We start from the raw sequence: 13739 nt of genomic DNA, 5'->3' as shown, positions 1-13739 counted from the left end.
ACATGGATAATAAACATGTTAGACAAGAATATAGTAGAAGATTTTGAAATGTGGTGCTACGGAATAATGTTTAAGATTAGATGGGTGGATCATGTAACGGGAGATACTAAACAGAACTGTGGACAAAAGAAATTCGTGGCACAACCTATTTTGAAGAAGGGAGCTATTGATAGGACGCTTCAGCTTAATGCTGGAGGGAAGTGTTGGGGGGGGGGGGGGGGAAGGATTTGTAAAGGGAGACCAAGAGTTAAGAGATAAATACAGTAAACACATTCAGAAGGATGTAAGTTGCAGTAATTATTAGGAGATGAAGAGGCTTGCACAGGATATAGTAGCGTGGACAACTGCATCAAAGCAGTCTTCAGGCTGAAGACCACTACAAAAACAACAACAGCAACAATTTTCATCTTGTAACATCTTTCCACGATACAGTCCATCCTGTTCAACTACTCTTCCAAGTCCTCCCCTGTTTCTAACTGACCTGTAACGTCATCGGCAATTTTCATTCTCTCTCTCCTCGATTTTTTTGCTGCTTGATCAATGTACATATGAGGTGATCTGTGGAATTAGTCCAGTATAATGTGTCGCCTTTTGAACGGGAAGTGAACAATTTCTTAGTAGTGGAAGAATTCTCACCTGCAGAATTTGGTCGAAAAGGAAATCACAGAATACAATTCTCGCTCAACATATCCCTCGTTTTCTTCTCCGATTCTTTTATAGTTTTCGCCTTTTCTTTTTAGCTGGAATATACTCTTTGAATTTCCTAAGTTATCAATGATAAAATACAGATTGCAGTTCTAAGAGCCGAAGATACGTAAGGGGGGCAGTAACTGACAAATTTGTGACCTACCTCTCATATTCTTCACTCTCAACGTTGACCAAAAGAATTAAAGTCAAGAAGAAACAAAGAAAAGTGTGTTGAAATTCTGTTAGGAGAACAAAGGACTTGCAAGATCATTTGGATAGTTCTGTTACTTCTATATCTCTCAACAAGTCAGTGGTCATCTGCAGATTTCCAAAACATAAAAAAGGGAAAACACTCATTTTATAATCTACAAAATCGGAAATAACTCTATTGCCGAAATTAAAAAAGACCCAACCGTGAATTGCCACTTTTTTTATAGATTATAGGCCTACTATGTTTCTTTTTATTCTCTTCTTATGTACTGATTGTCTGAACTTGGCTGCTGGCTCGTCGAAAACGGTACAGCATTGTGAAATGTCTGACTTCGTCGAAAAAATACAAAAATAGAACAACGGAAGCCAATCACTTTATCTGAAGCACATATAATTTTTTTTCGGAATGGATAGTGTCTTGAGAAGAGATTATAAGACACAAGTAAGTAAAAGTGGCTTTAGTCAGGTTATGATAAGTGAATGAGATTAGCTAATGAAACGCTAAAATTAGCAGAGCGGTTGTGGTGTTGGGACAACAAAATAGCTGACGATGTAGATCGAGAATTTGATGAATAGATGCAGAACTGGAGATAAAAGGGTTGTATGGCACAAATTAACTAAATGAAAGAATATGTTTACAGTAAGAATTGTGAGGAATAAAGGACTGGATACTTTGGTAATGGAGCATAAGAATTGTAGAGAAAGTCTATGAACACAGTAAGTAGGTTCAAAAGAATGTAGGGTGATGCAAATATATAGAACCTGTTCGATTTCATGAGAATAATTTTGTCCTACGACCATGATGTAATCCAGGACAGAAAGAAGGTCAGCATCGATCGTAACATCGTCTGTCTTTCTTATTGCATTGCAGATCTGGACAGTGCAGCTGCCACCTGTGCGTTAGAAGTAGTCACGAAGACTGGATGTAATTATAACAACCCATATCCCAGTCTAACTCAGGTATGCACATGCATGTCAGTTGAAATCTAGATCTGCAATACAGTAAAAAAGACAAATGATATTAGGACCGATGTTAACCTTCTTTCTGTTCTGCAGATATATAGTTTTGAGATGACTTGCTTAACTGGTGTACGCAGCTGGTTCAAATAGTTCTGGTTCAAACTAGTTTTCTGAATGATGACTATAACATTTCCTTACATTACAGCAATTAGATCACAAATCTATGACATAGGTGCATTTATTTCTTTTCTTTTCCAGAAGCAAATCAGCCCAAAGTGAAGACGTCTCGGTGAGGCCTAGGGAAGGCCCCCTTATCGGTGAAAGAACAAACGTCTTACGTTGGCGTATACTACGCCATTCCGTGAACCCCTCTGTACGTGACGAATGATAGAGGAAACGATATACTATATCCGATTTATGTAACGTGACTGAAGTGTGAGTCTTCAGCTCGTGGTCGTGCGGTAGCGTTCTTGCTTCCCACGCCCGGGTTCCCGGGTTCGATTCCCGGCGGGTCAGGGATTTTCTCTGCCTCGTGATGACTGGGTGTTGCGTGATGTCCTTAGGTTAGTTAGGTTTAAGTAGTTCTAAGTTCTAGGGGACTGATGACCATAGATGTTAAGTCCCATAGTGCTCAGAGCCATTTGAACCATTTTTTGAACTGAAGTGTAAACTGCCCTGTAGGTACATTGAATCTTAGACGAGTTTACAAGAATATTCCAGTTCTGCTTACTGGCCATCCAGTCTCCACCGGACTATCCAGTCTCGACCGGCCGCCTTGTCATCCTCTGCCAATAACGTCATTTGAGTGCAGTTGGATGGCCATGGAGTCAGCACACCGCTCTCTGGTCAGTTGTCAGTTTTCCAGACCTTGGAGCCGCTGCTTCTCAAATAGCTCCTCAACTGATCTCACGAAATGAGTGCACCACTTCTAGTCTCCCCCCCCCCCCACACACACACACACCGAGGAAAAATTTCGGATAGTACCGGGAATGAAACCCAGGTCGTCCTCATGGTAGTCAAACATTCAGAATACTCCCCTACGGGAGCGGACTCTGCGATTATATTGCTTCGTACAAACCTACGTACAGGTACATCGACTAAGTCGGTTCTAGAATAGCGTCCACTAGTTCAATCGTCCTCATTTTTTTGTGTCGTCTTCTTAAAGGTTTTCTGCTGCTAGTAACGACTTTTCTTCTGTAGCAGTGTAGCACTTACAACGATTTGTTTTAGACAAAAAGTTTTTGAAGATATCTGCGATGTACACTTGTCCTTGCCAGCGAACATTTTTCTTTATTTTTACAACTCATGACGGGTTTCGGGTTACCCTATCATCATATCTTTATCATCGATATACAATATCATGTCACTCACAAACAATCCATTACAATAGCGATGCCCAAGCTCACTGACGTTTTACTGTATTGTTTATAAACGACAAGATACTGTGTATCGATGTCAAAGTTCTGATGATGGGTAACCCGAACGCATCATGAGAAATTAAAAATAAAGGAAAAATTTTGACGAATTAGACAAGTGTATAATTATTTCACCCATTTTTTTTCTGTACAGGGTGTTTCAAAATGAATATACGAGTTTTAAGACTTTGTTGCATTTATACATTCAACTTACAATTACAAATAATACATCAAATTAAAGAGCAACTCAAACAGTTTTTCTTACGAGTGTTCAATGTGAGCTCCATTCGTCACACATCGATTCGATAGGCGAGCTCTTCCCAAACTTTGATCAGTGTGTCTAGAGTGATTGTTGCAACAACGCTGTTTCTAAAGTCGGGTAGCCTAGTTCAGTTGGTAGCGGAAGCACATACCCGTGATCCTTTATGAACACCCAAAGCCGGTAAACTTTCCACAGGGATATGACACAAAAAACATTCAATTTAGGGGAGTCTCTTGCAAATGTACCATCTAGGTGGGATTTGCTGACCCGCAGATGCGCACTTATGTGTATTCAAATTTCCTTTTAGGTGAAATGTCGATTCATCACTGAAGACGACGCTAAACAGAAAATCTTCGTCGTCATATAGCAACATTTCGTTTGCAAAATTGGCGTGTAAACCGTAGTCTATAGGCTTTAGAACTTGTAACAGCTGTAAACGATAATGATGTAGATGTAAGCGCCTTCTTAAACTTCTCTACACAGAAGTCACTGGAACTGCTGATTCACGACTAGCCTTTCGAACTGATTTCTTGGGGCCAAGCGCGAAAGACTCACTCGTTCGAAATGTTCTTCAGTCACTCTTGGTCCTTCCATAGTCTTCCCTTTATGCGAAGGTATACATGGAAACCTCTTTGGGTTGCTCTTTCATCTGAGTACTATTTATAATTTTAAGTTTAATTTAATAGATGTTACAGAACCTTAAAACACGTATATTGATTTTGAAACACCCTGTCTGTTCCAATCACTGTGTTCCCCCACAATTTTATGCTCCCTGTGGATTCCTCTAAAACCGCTATGGTTATTTCCTGATGCCTTAACTCATATTCTGTCACCCTGTCCGTTCTTCTAGTTTCTATATTCTAAATATTCTCTTACTCGCCGATTCTGCGAAGAATCTATTCATTCCTTATCAATCAAATTATTTCTTGAATTCCTTTTGGAACACCAAATCACTTCTCTTCCGATTTTCTCACAATCCATGATTAAATTCAGTACAGTGCTGCTCTCCAGACATAAATCGTCAGAAATTTGTTTGTCAAACAAAGGCCTGTATTTGCTACTAGTATATAGTATAAAGAATGCTTACTTTGCTAGTCTGCCTCTTTACTTTGTTTGGTACGCATTATCTTGCTTCCAGGGTAGTAGCATTCCTTCGCTTTGTATACTACATGCCCCCCAATTTTGGTGGTAGGTTTGTGACTAATTTGATTTCTGCTACTCCTCAATAGCTTAGCTTCGTTCTGTTTATTCTCAGTCCGTATTCAGTGCTCAGCACGCCCACCACTCTGACCAGCAGGTTCTGTTACCGGTCTCACTTTCAAAGAAGGTACCAAACACATCAGCGAATGCTGAGCATTGATAGCTCTTTCGAAGGTTTCTTTTATTTCCTTTCTAGGATTTTCAATACACAGTTGAACAGTTAAGGAGAAACACTGCATCCAACAACTTATTTAATCTGAATTCTTCCCGTTGATGTTCCTTTCTTACTGTTCCATCTCAATTCTTGTGCATATTGCGTATAGCTATTTCTCTGAGGACTTCAAATATCATGCACCACTTCATATTGAGCTACGCCCTTACTAGGTCCACATATCGCATGAAAGTATCTTGCTTTTTCATAACCAAAAATAAATGTGTGAAATCTTATGGGACTTAACTGCTAAGGTCATCAGTCCCTAAGCCTACACACTACTTAACCTAAATTATCCTAAGGACAAACACACACACGCATGCCCGAGGGAGGACTCGAACCTCCGCCAGGACCAGCCGTACAGTCCATCACTGCCGCGCCTAAGACCGCTCGGCTAATCCCGCGCGGCTTTTCCATAACCCTTGCCTCCGTTAACGTAGGGTCAGAGCTGTCTCCCTGGTGCCTCCACATTTCCTTAAGTTAGCAGTTAAGAAGACGCCATCTACCAGATCCTTACTTTCCTTTCCCATTCTTCTGTACATTCCTTTTGTCAGCAACTCATATAAATGAGCCGTCCAGTTGGCTGTGCGGAAACGATAGAGAGAGAAGCGGCGCACCGCGAAGGAGTTATCCCAATGTGATGGGAATTGATGTGATGTACATATACAGACAAACAAGTGATTACAATTTCAGAAAAATTGGATAATTAATTCAAGAGGAAGAGCTTCACAAATTGAGCAAGTAAACAACGTGTTGGTCCAAGTCCGGCCCTTATGCAGGCAGATATACGGCTTGACATTGACTGACAAAGTTGTTAGATGGCCTCGTGAGGGATAGCGAGCCAAATTTGGTGCAATTGGCCTCGTTAGACCATCAGAATCACGTGATGGTAGGAGGACTCTGCTCATAACGATTCAAACTTTCTCAGTTGGGGAAAGATCCGATGACTTTCCTGGCCCAGGCAGGGTTTGGCATGCATAAAGACAAGCGGTAGAAACCGTCGCAGTGTGAGAGCGGGCATTATCTTGCTGAAATGTGAGCCCAGGATGGCTTGCCATGAAGGGCAACAAAACAGGGCGTTGAATACCGTCGAAGTATTACTGCGACGACAAAACGGGGCGTTGAATAGCGTCGACGTACTACTGTGATGTACGGGATGACAAGCAAATGGGTCTTGCTATGAAAAGAAATGGCACCCCAAACCATCACTCGAGGCTGTCCATCCGTATGGCGTGCGACAATCAGGTCAGTATCCCAGCGCTCTCTGTGGCGTCTCCAGAAACATGTGCAATCTCACTGGCTGAAGTAGAATTGAGTTCAGTGGTGAGTCCCTCTTCGAGTTGACCACCGTGGACACGTCTCGATACGCCCCTCCCTTTGGTGGGATACCAACCTGACCTTCGTCCTCCAAACGGCTCAACAACTACGAGTGATGGTCTGGAATGCCATTTGTTTTCACAGCGAGACCTCTTCGGTTGCCATCCGCGGCACCGTTACAGAATAACGTACGTCGACGGTATTCTTACATAAGGGTCAGAGATGGACCAAAGCGTTATTGACTTGCTCTTTCTCTTGAATAAATCATCCATTTTTTTTTCTTTGATTGAATCTGGTTTTTTCAAAAGGAAATTCCGAACATCCGATCTAGGATTTCTATGCTCGCGAGCTGGACTCCAGTGGTTTAACAGTTGCTCCGCTTAACTTGATCATAATAGAAATTATAAGCAAATTTTATGTGCAGTAAGAACGCGCTGGATCAGCCCATTTGCGGCTCACATTAAGATTTCCTTTCATCCCAGGCTGGACTGGATTCCTGAGTGATAGGATACAAGATAGTGAAAGATATATTACAAATATGTGGCTAAGCCCCACGTGGACACTTTTTCAGCAAGAAGTTTAGTAGACTGCTGTGGCGAACTAAAAGGAAAGAAATACCGGTCGAATTAAGCTGTGAATGCATGTCGTGAGTCTTGCTCACATGAGCCACTGATAATTTTTCCATTGCAAACGATGTATCGAGGTTCGAGGCCCAGAAAAGTATATACGAGGGCGTGCTGAAAAGTAATGCCTCCGGACTTCTTATGTGAAAACTTTTAAGGTTTTGAATAAAACTTTATTAACATTTTACATTTTTATTCTTCATATCTATGTATTTACTTCTCACATAGTCACCCAGGCGACATAGTCTCCCAATGAGCGACCAGTTTATTGCTACGGTCAGTGTAGAATGTTTGACTTCGTTGTCGAGGCCGCAACCTCATCTCTTCTTGCACAGCTTCATCACTATTGAAATGGTGTTCCTTCAGAAACAGATGGATGGGGCCGAGGAGAGACTGTTCGGAGGATAATCGATGACAGAGAACCCAGGGCGTCGGACTGTTGCAGATGTCGCAGCACATGTGTGTGGTCTGACGTTGTCATGCTGAGAGAGATGGTGCTTCGTGTGTGGACATGGACAGACAAAGAAATTACATCTGTCACTGTGTTACTATCTGTCGATGTGGACTTACTTCTTGACGCAAATTATCGTACAAAGTTATTAGTGTGAGAAATTTTTTATGTGCTATGGTGGACTTAAGAGAGCAGATTACTTTTGTTCAAATTATGGTTTAACTTTCCTGCCGTTTATGCCAGCTAAGCTTGATATGGTCGTTGACCGAAACTATAGTTCAATTCTTTTACTCGTATCTTGGCGGCTCGCGCATGCCCGCCCAGACGCGGGAGATTGCTGCGTTGCCAGTTGCACGCGCCAAGACAAGCAGCGCCATAGTATAGTATAGATCGCAAACTTCCGTTTGGCGGGGAGCGCGCAGTTTGTGAAGTAACGCAACGACGGCCGCATTAACCCTTTCACTGCTGCAGTCACGTGCTCCCCGCATTCCGCGCTGTGCGCGATTTTGTCATCACTGCACTGCTCGCCTGTGCAGACACATGGTGTTCCGACTGCTTTGACACACTTATCATCCGATTTCACAAAAACTATTTGGCCTAAAAATTTGATTTTTACCCATCTTCTTGACTGATACCTTCCCACCATAAATGACTTAATTTTGTTTCGATGTTCAACGCAGTTATTGCGCAGCATTAAATGTAGTAAACCATTGCACGAAATTTTGAAGAGTTTGCAGAGGTAAGAGTCCACAGCGTATACTTTCCGTATGGTCGAGTTTAGTTGCCACTAGAAATTTCAAAAAATTGCATTCAAACGAATAAAATTCATGAAGTAAGACACTTCGATATTGTTTTTAAATAAAGAAAATATTAATTACCCAACAAGGTTTGAACTCAGAACCTTCTGCTTAGCAGCCAAACAGCATAACCATTACACCGACACAGCTCGTCATCCACGAGAAATCTGGGAGGACTTTAAAGAAGCACGCAAAATACTGACGAAACACTTGGTATGACTATGAATTATCCACGTTTCGTCGAACTACAATAGGAAATAAACAATTACCGCTGTTCTTTATTGCGAAAAAGGAGTTAGTGAGAATGAATTTCCTTGCTATCGCCTGAATTAGGAGGCTTATTGCTAGTTCGGTTTAATTCATTAAAAGAATATGAAGCAATTGGTATAAAGTATGCTTTTTCCAAACTTTCTTTTATAGAAAGTCTGCTATCAAGACATTGCTTCTGTTCAATTACTTTATTTATGACTGAACATTTCTAAAACTGAAGACACTCGTCCATGCTGTGCACTACAGTCGAGCTCTGGCAACGTTGTTCTCTGTTCATTGGCTGACTGTGTTTTGTGACGTCAGATGCGCAGAACGAACCTAAACTCGGCCGCCGTCTTAAATGACGTGCACTTTAGTACCGAAATGTGCAAAATAAATGACAGCTCAAGGTTACACTATGAATTTTAACAATTTTTTGGCTGCTGAGCATGCCCTCCCACGTACATACATAAATCTATACCTGTGTCAACATGGACTCCGCAAAATCAGAGATCTACTAAAATGCATCTCATTGTGTTTGTCCACGAGACCCAGAAGGCAGCAGATATTTTTTATTGGCTGGAAATAAACTTATTGTAAAAGCCATTATGTCTTCTATAATGCAGATGCCGCTGAAGATAAGCATGTGCCGATATTGGCCCGGCAATAAAACAAGAGAGAAAAAAAAATTCTTTCGGTCATACACTGCTGGACAAAAAAGTGAAGCACCTAAACTGAAGAACCAAAGAAACTTGTACACCTGCCTAATATCGTGTAGGGCCCCAGCGAACACGCAGAAGACTGCAACATGACGTGGCATGGACTCGACTAATGTCCGAAATGCTAGAGGGAATTGACACCATGAATCCTGGAGGGCTGTCCATAAATCCATAAGAGAACGGGGAGTGGAGATCTCTTCTGAACAGCACGTTGCAAGGCATCCCACATATACTCAATAATGTTCATGTCTGGGGAGTTTCGTTGCCAGCGGAAGGGTTTAAACTCAGAAGAGTGTTGCTAGAGCCACTCTGTAGCAATTCTGGACATGTAGCGTGTCGCATTGTTGTGCTGAGACTGTCCAAGTCCGTCGGAACACACAATGGACATGAATGATGCAGGTGATCAGACGGAATACTTCCGTACGTGTCACCTGTCAGAGTCGTATCTAGACGTATCAGGGGTCCCATATCACTTCAACTGCTCAGCTCTACACTATTACAGAGCTTCCACCAGCTTCAACAGTCCCCTGCTGACATGCAGGCTTCATGGATTCATCAGGTTGTCCCCATACCCGCACACGTCCATCCGCTCGATAAAATTTGAAACGAGACTCGTCCGACCAGGCAACATGATTCTGGCCGTCAACAGTTCAATGTCTGTATTGACGGGCCCAGGCGAGGCCTAAAGCTTCGTGCCGTGCAGTCATCAAGGGTACGGGAGTGGGCCTTCGGCTCCGAAAGCCCATTTCGATGATGTTTCGCTGAATAGTTCGCACGCTGACACTTGATGGGCCAGCACTGAAATCTGCAACTTCCGTCACGTTGAACGATTCTCTTCAGTCGTCGTTGGTCCCGTTCTTGCAGGATCTTTTTTCGGCCGCAGTGATGTCGGAGATTTGATGTTTTATCGGAGTCCTGATATTCACTATACACTCTTGAAATGGTCGTACGGGAAAATCCCCACTTCATCGCTACTTCGGAGATGTTTTTCCCATCGCCCGCGCGCCTATTTTAACACTACGTTCCAACTCACTTAAATCTTGATAACTTGCCATTGTAGCAGCAGTAACCGATCTAACAACTGAGCCAGACACTTGTTGTCTTATATAGGCGTTGCCGACCGCAGCGCCGTATTCTGCCTGATTACATATCTCTGTATTTGAACATGCGCGCCTATACCAGTTTCTTTGGCGCTTCTGTGAAATACATCGATGGATGTCAATGCAACTTCTCACACGTACACATCACCGGCAAGTATGTAAATGATTCGAGTTGAAGCTCTCTGTGACGGGTAGAACGGGCAGCAGAGTGCATTAGTTCAAATGGTTGAAATGGCTCTGAGCACTATGGGACTTAACAGCTGAGGTCATCAGTCCCCTAGAACTTAGAAACACTTAAACCTAACTAACCTAAAGACATCACACACATCCATGCCCGTGGCAGGATTCGAACCTGCGACCGTAGCGGTCGCGCGGTTCCAGACTGAAGCGCCTAGAACCGCTCGTCCACCACGGCCGGCAGTGCATTAGTATTGTTGATGAAACTTCCTGACTGATTAAAACTGTGTGCCGGACCGAGACTCGAACTCGGGACCTTTGCCTTTCGCGGGCAAGTGCTCTACCAACTGAGCTACCCAAGCACGACTCATGGCACGTCCTCACAGCTTTACCATCACCTCGTATTGTTGATGTTTTTTGGTGTCATCAGGTCTGGTAGGGCATATAGAACAGAGACAGATGTTGAGTGATGACTGTGAACAACTCGGATATGCCACGTGCTTACGTGGTATAGCGTTATCAGCATCTGCAGAGTTTGAAAGAGGCCTGATTGTGACACTGCAGTTGGCCCAGTCGAGCAACGTCCAGATTACCGGGGCATTCAGATATGACTGTGGCCAGATGATGGACTGCGTTGCAGTCTGATGGCAGGAACACTCCTCGTCAAGTTTGCGGTCGTGTACGCTTGACCACCACAAGCAAGGGTAGCTGTGTTGTGCATCAAGCACATTGTAATCCCTTCACATCTGAACCTACCATCCGACAGCAAACAACGCAGCAGCATTCTCCATCATTCCTCACCACTGAACGGAGACTAGCAGTAACCGGTCTGGGAATTACCATCCAATGTGTAGGCTTCCGTCAACATCACAACGAAATGGATGCGATTTCTAGTGTTACTGCGACCAGTGATAACGGGCTGCTGAAGAATCGTGTTGCATTCTGTTCAGCGATGAATCGCGGCTCACCCAAGTGTCCCAGATGGCCATCGGCAGCGTGCAAGGCTACCATCTGGGAAGAGGTCTCGCTCCTCCAATGTTCTGGAGAAACATAGAGGTGTTACGCTGGAACAGTGTGAGGAGTCGTCGGGTATGACGTCAACTCATGGCCGGTAGTGATTGAGGGAACTCTGGTGGCACCAAAATATGTACACCGAAGAGACAAAAATTATGGAATTGCGATATGCACATACACAGGCGGCGGTAGTATTGCGTACACAAGTTTCAGAAGGGCAGTCATTGGCGAAGCTATTATTTGTACTAAGGTGACTCATGTGAGAAGGTTTCCTACGTGATTACGGCCGGGACTTAAAGGACTTTGAACGCTGAATAGTAGTTGGAGCTAGACACATGGGATATGCCATTTCGGAGATCCTTAAGGAATTCAATATTTCGAGATTCATAGTGTCAAGAAACTACCAAGAATACCAGATTTCAGGTATTACTTCTCACCGCAGGGAATGCAGGGGCCGACGGCCTGCACTTAATGACCGACAGCAAAGGCGTCTGGGTAGAGTTGTAAGTACTAACAGACAAGCAACACTGCGTGAAAAAACCGCAGAGGTCAATGTGGGACGTAAGACGAACGTTGTAAGTAGCCTGTTTGTACGTTGACAGCGCTATAGACTGTGTTAATATCGCTGACAGCGTTCTGCGCCCTCGGCAAGAGATTCTGTGGTTGGACAGACTAGCAGTTAGCTAGTGGATAGGGAAGTGTATGGACATCATATTCTTAGTGGAGATTCTGTGTTGGTAGGACACACATTGTGAAGTGAGACGCAAGGAAATGTATGAAGATGGATGTATGGTTGATAATATTTGGACAGTAGAATTATTGACAACAATATAAGTTTTGAAACTGGATGTCACATGAATAAGGTAAAATTTTCTAAATACATTGTTTTCTCTACAATAAAATCTTTCCTTTGCTAACCATATGCCTCCTAGTAGTTATAGCTTATAGTAGTTAGGATCTTTTTATTTAGCTGGCGCCGGCCGCGGTGGGCGAGTGGTTCTAGGCGCTCTAGTCCGGAACCGCGGGACTGCTACGGTCGCAGGTTCGAATCCTGCCTCGGGCATGGATGTCTGTGATGTCCTTAGGTTAGTTAGGTTTAAGTAGTTCTAAGTTATAGGGGACTGATGACCTCAGATGTTAAGTCCCATAGTGCTCAGATCCATTTGAACATATTTAACTGGCTGTTGTTGCTACTTACTGTAATTGCTGTAGCTCCTGTATTGAAGATTTTCTGTGAGGTAAGTGACTTATGAAAAAGAATGGGGTTTCCACTATCAGGATTCGTGATTGAAATGAGTTTAGGCAACTGGAGGTAGTTTATATTTCTTTAATTTCATATTTTATGGATTTGTATTACTGTTAGGATTTCTTGCAATTCGGGGTCATTCTTTTGTGTTGATTATTGGAAGTCATGTTGTCAATGTATAGCAGTGAGATTGAGATGGGGTTGTATATTACGGGTAATAAATTAATAGGTTAAGTTTGAGTTGTCCTTGTCAGGAAAAATTCTGTTAGTCAGGGCTTGGTAAAAAAAAAAAAAAAATAATTGAAGAGGTAGCTTCAACGCATCCATTGGGACAGTGGGGCGAAATTTGGGGTTAATGGGCAGAAGATGACCGACGCGAGTACCTTTGCTAACAGCACGACTTTCAGTGCCTTTCCTGGGCTCGTGACCGTATCGTTGGGCCCTATACGACCGAAAAACCGTAGCCTGGTCACTGGTCAGAATAGTTCCGATTTCAGTCTTTAATGTCTGATTGTAGGGTTAAAGAATGGTGCAGGCTCAACAGAGCCATGGAACTGAGCTGTCAACAAGGCACTGTGCGAGATGGTGGTGGCTTCATTATGGCGTGGGCTCTGTTTACATGGGTCATTGACTGCAAATGGTTATGTTCGACTGCTTGCAGACCATTCGCAGCCGTCCATGGACTTCATGTTCCCAAACAACGACGGAACTTCTATGAATAACAGTGCGCCATGTCACCGGGCCACAATTATTCGCAGTTGGTTTGAAGAATACAATGGACTGTTCGAGCGAGTAATTTGGCCAGCCATTTCGCCCGACGTGAATCCCATCGAAGATGGACATAATCGACAAGTCAGTTCATGCACAGAATCCTGCACTGGCAACACTTTCGCAGTTATGGACGGGTATAGAGACAGCCTGACTCAACATTTCTGATAGAGTCTTCAAATGACTTGTTGAATCCATACCACGTCGAGTTGCTGCACTTCGCCGGGCAAAAGGAGGTCCAACAGGGTATTTGGAGGTATCCCGTGACTTTTGCCAACTCAGTGTTTTGTCGTGCAGTATTTCAACTCCCCCCCCAACCCCCCCCCCTTTAAC

This window comes from Schistocerca americana, chromosome 8 (genome assembly GCF_021461395.2).
Source record: "Schistocerca americana isolate TAMUIC-IGC-003095 chromosome 8, iqSchAmer2.1, whole genome shotgun sequence".
Classification (NCBI taxonomy): domain Eukaryota; kingdom Metazoa; phylum Arthropoda; class Insecta; order Orthoptera; family Acrididae; genus Schistocerca; species Schistocerca americana.
Note: the sequence above shows the minus strand (reverse complement) of the source record.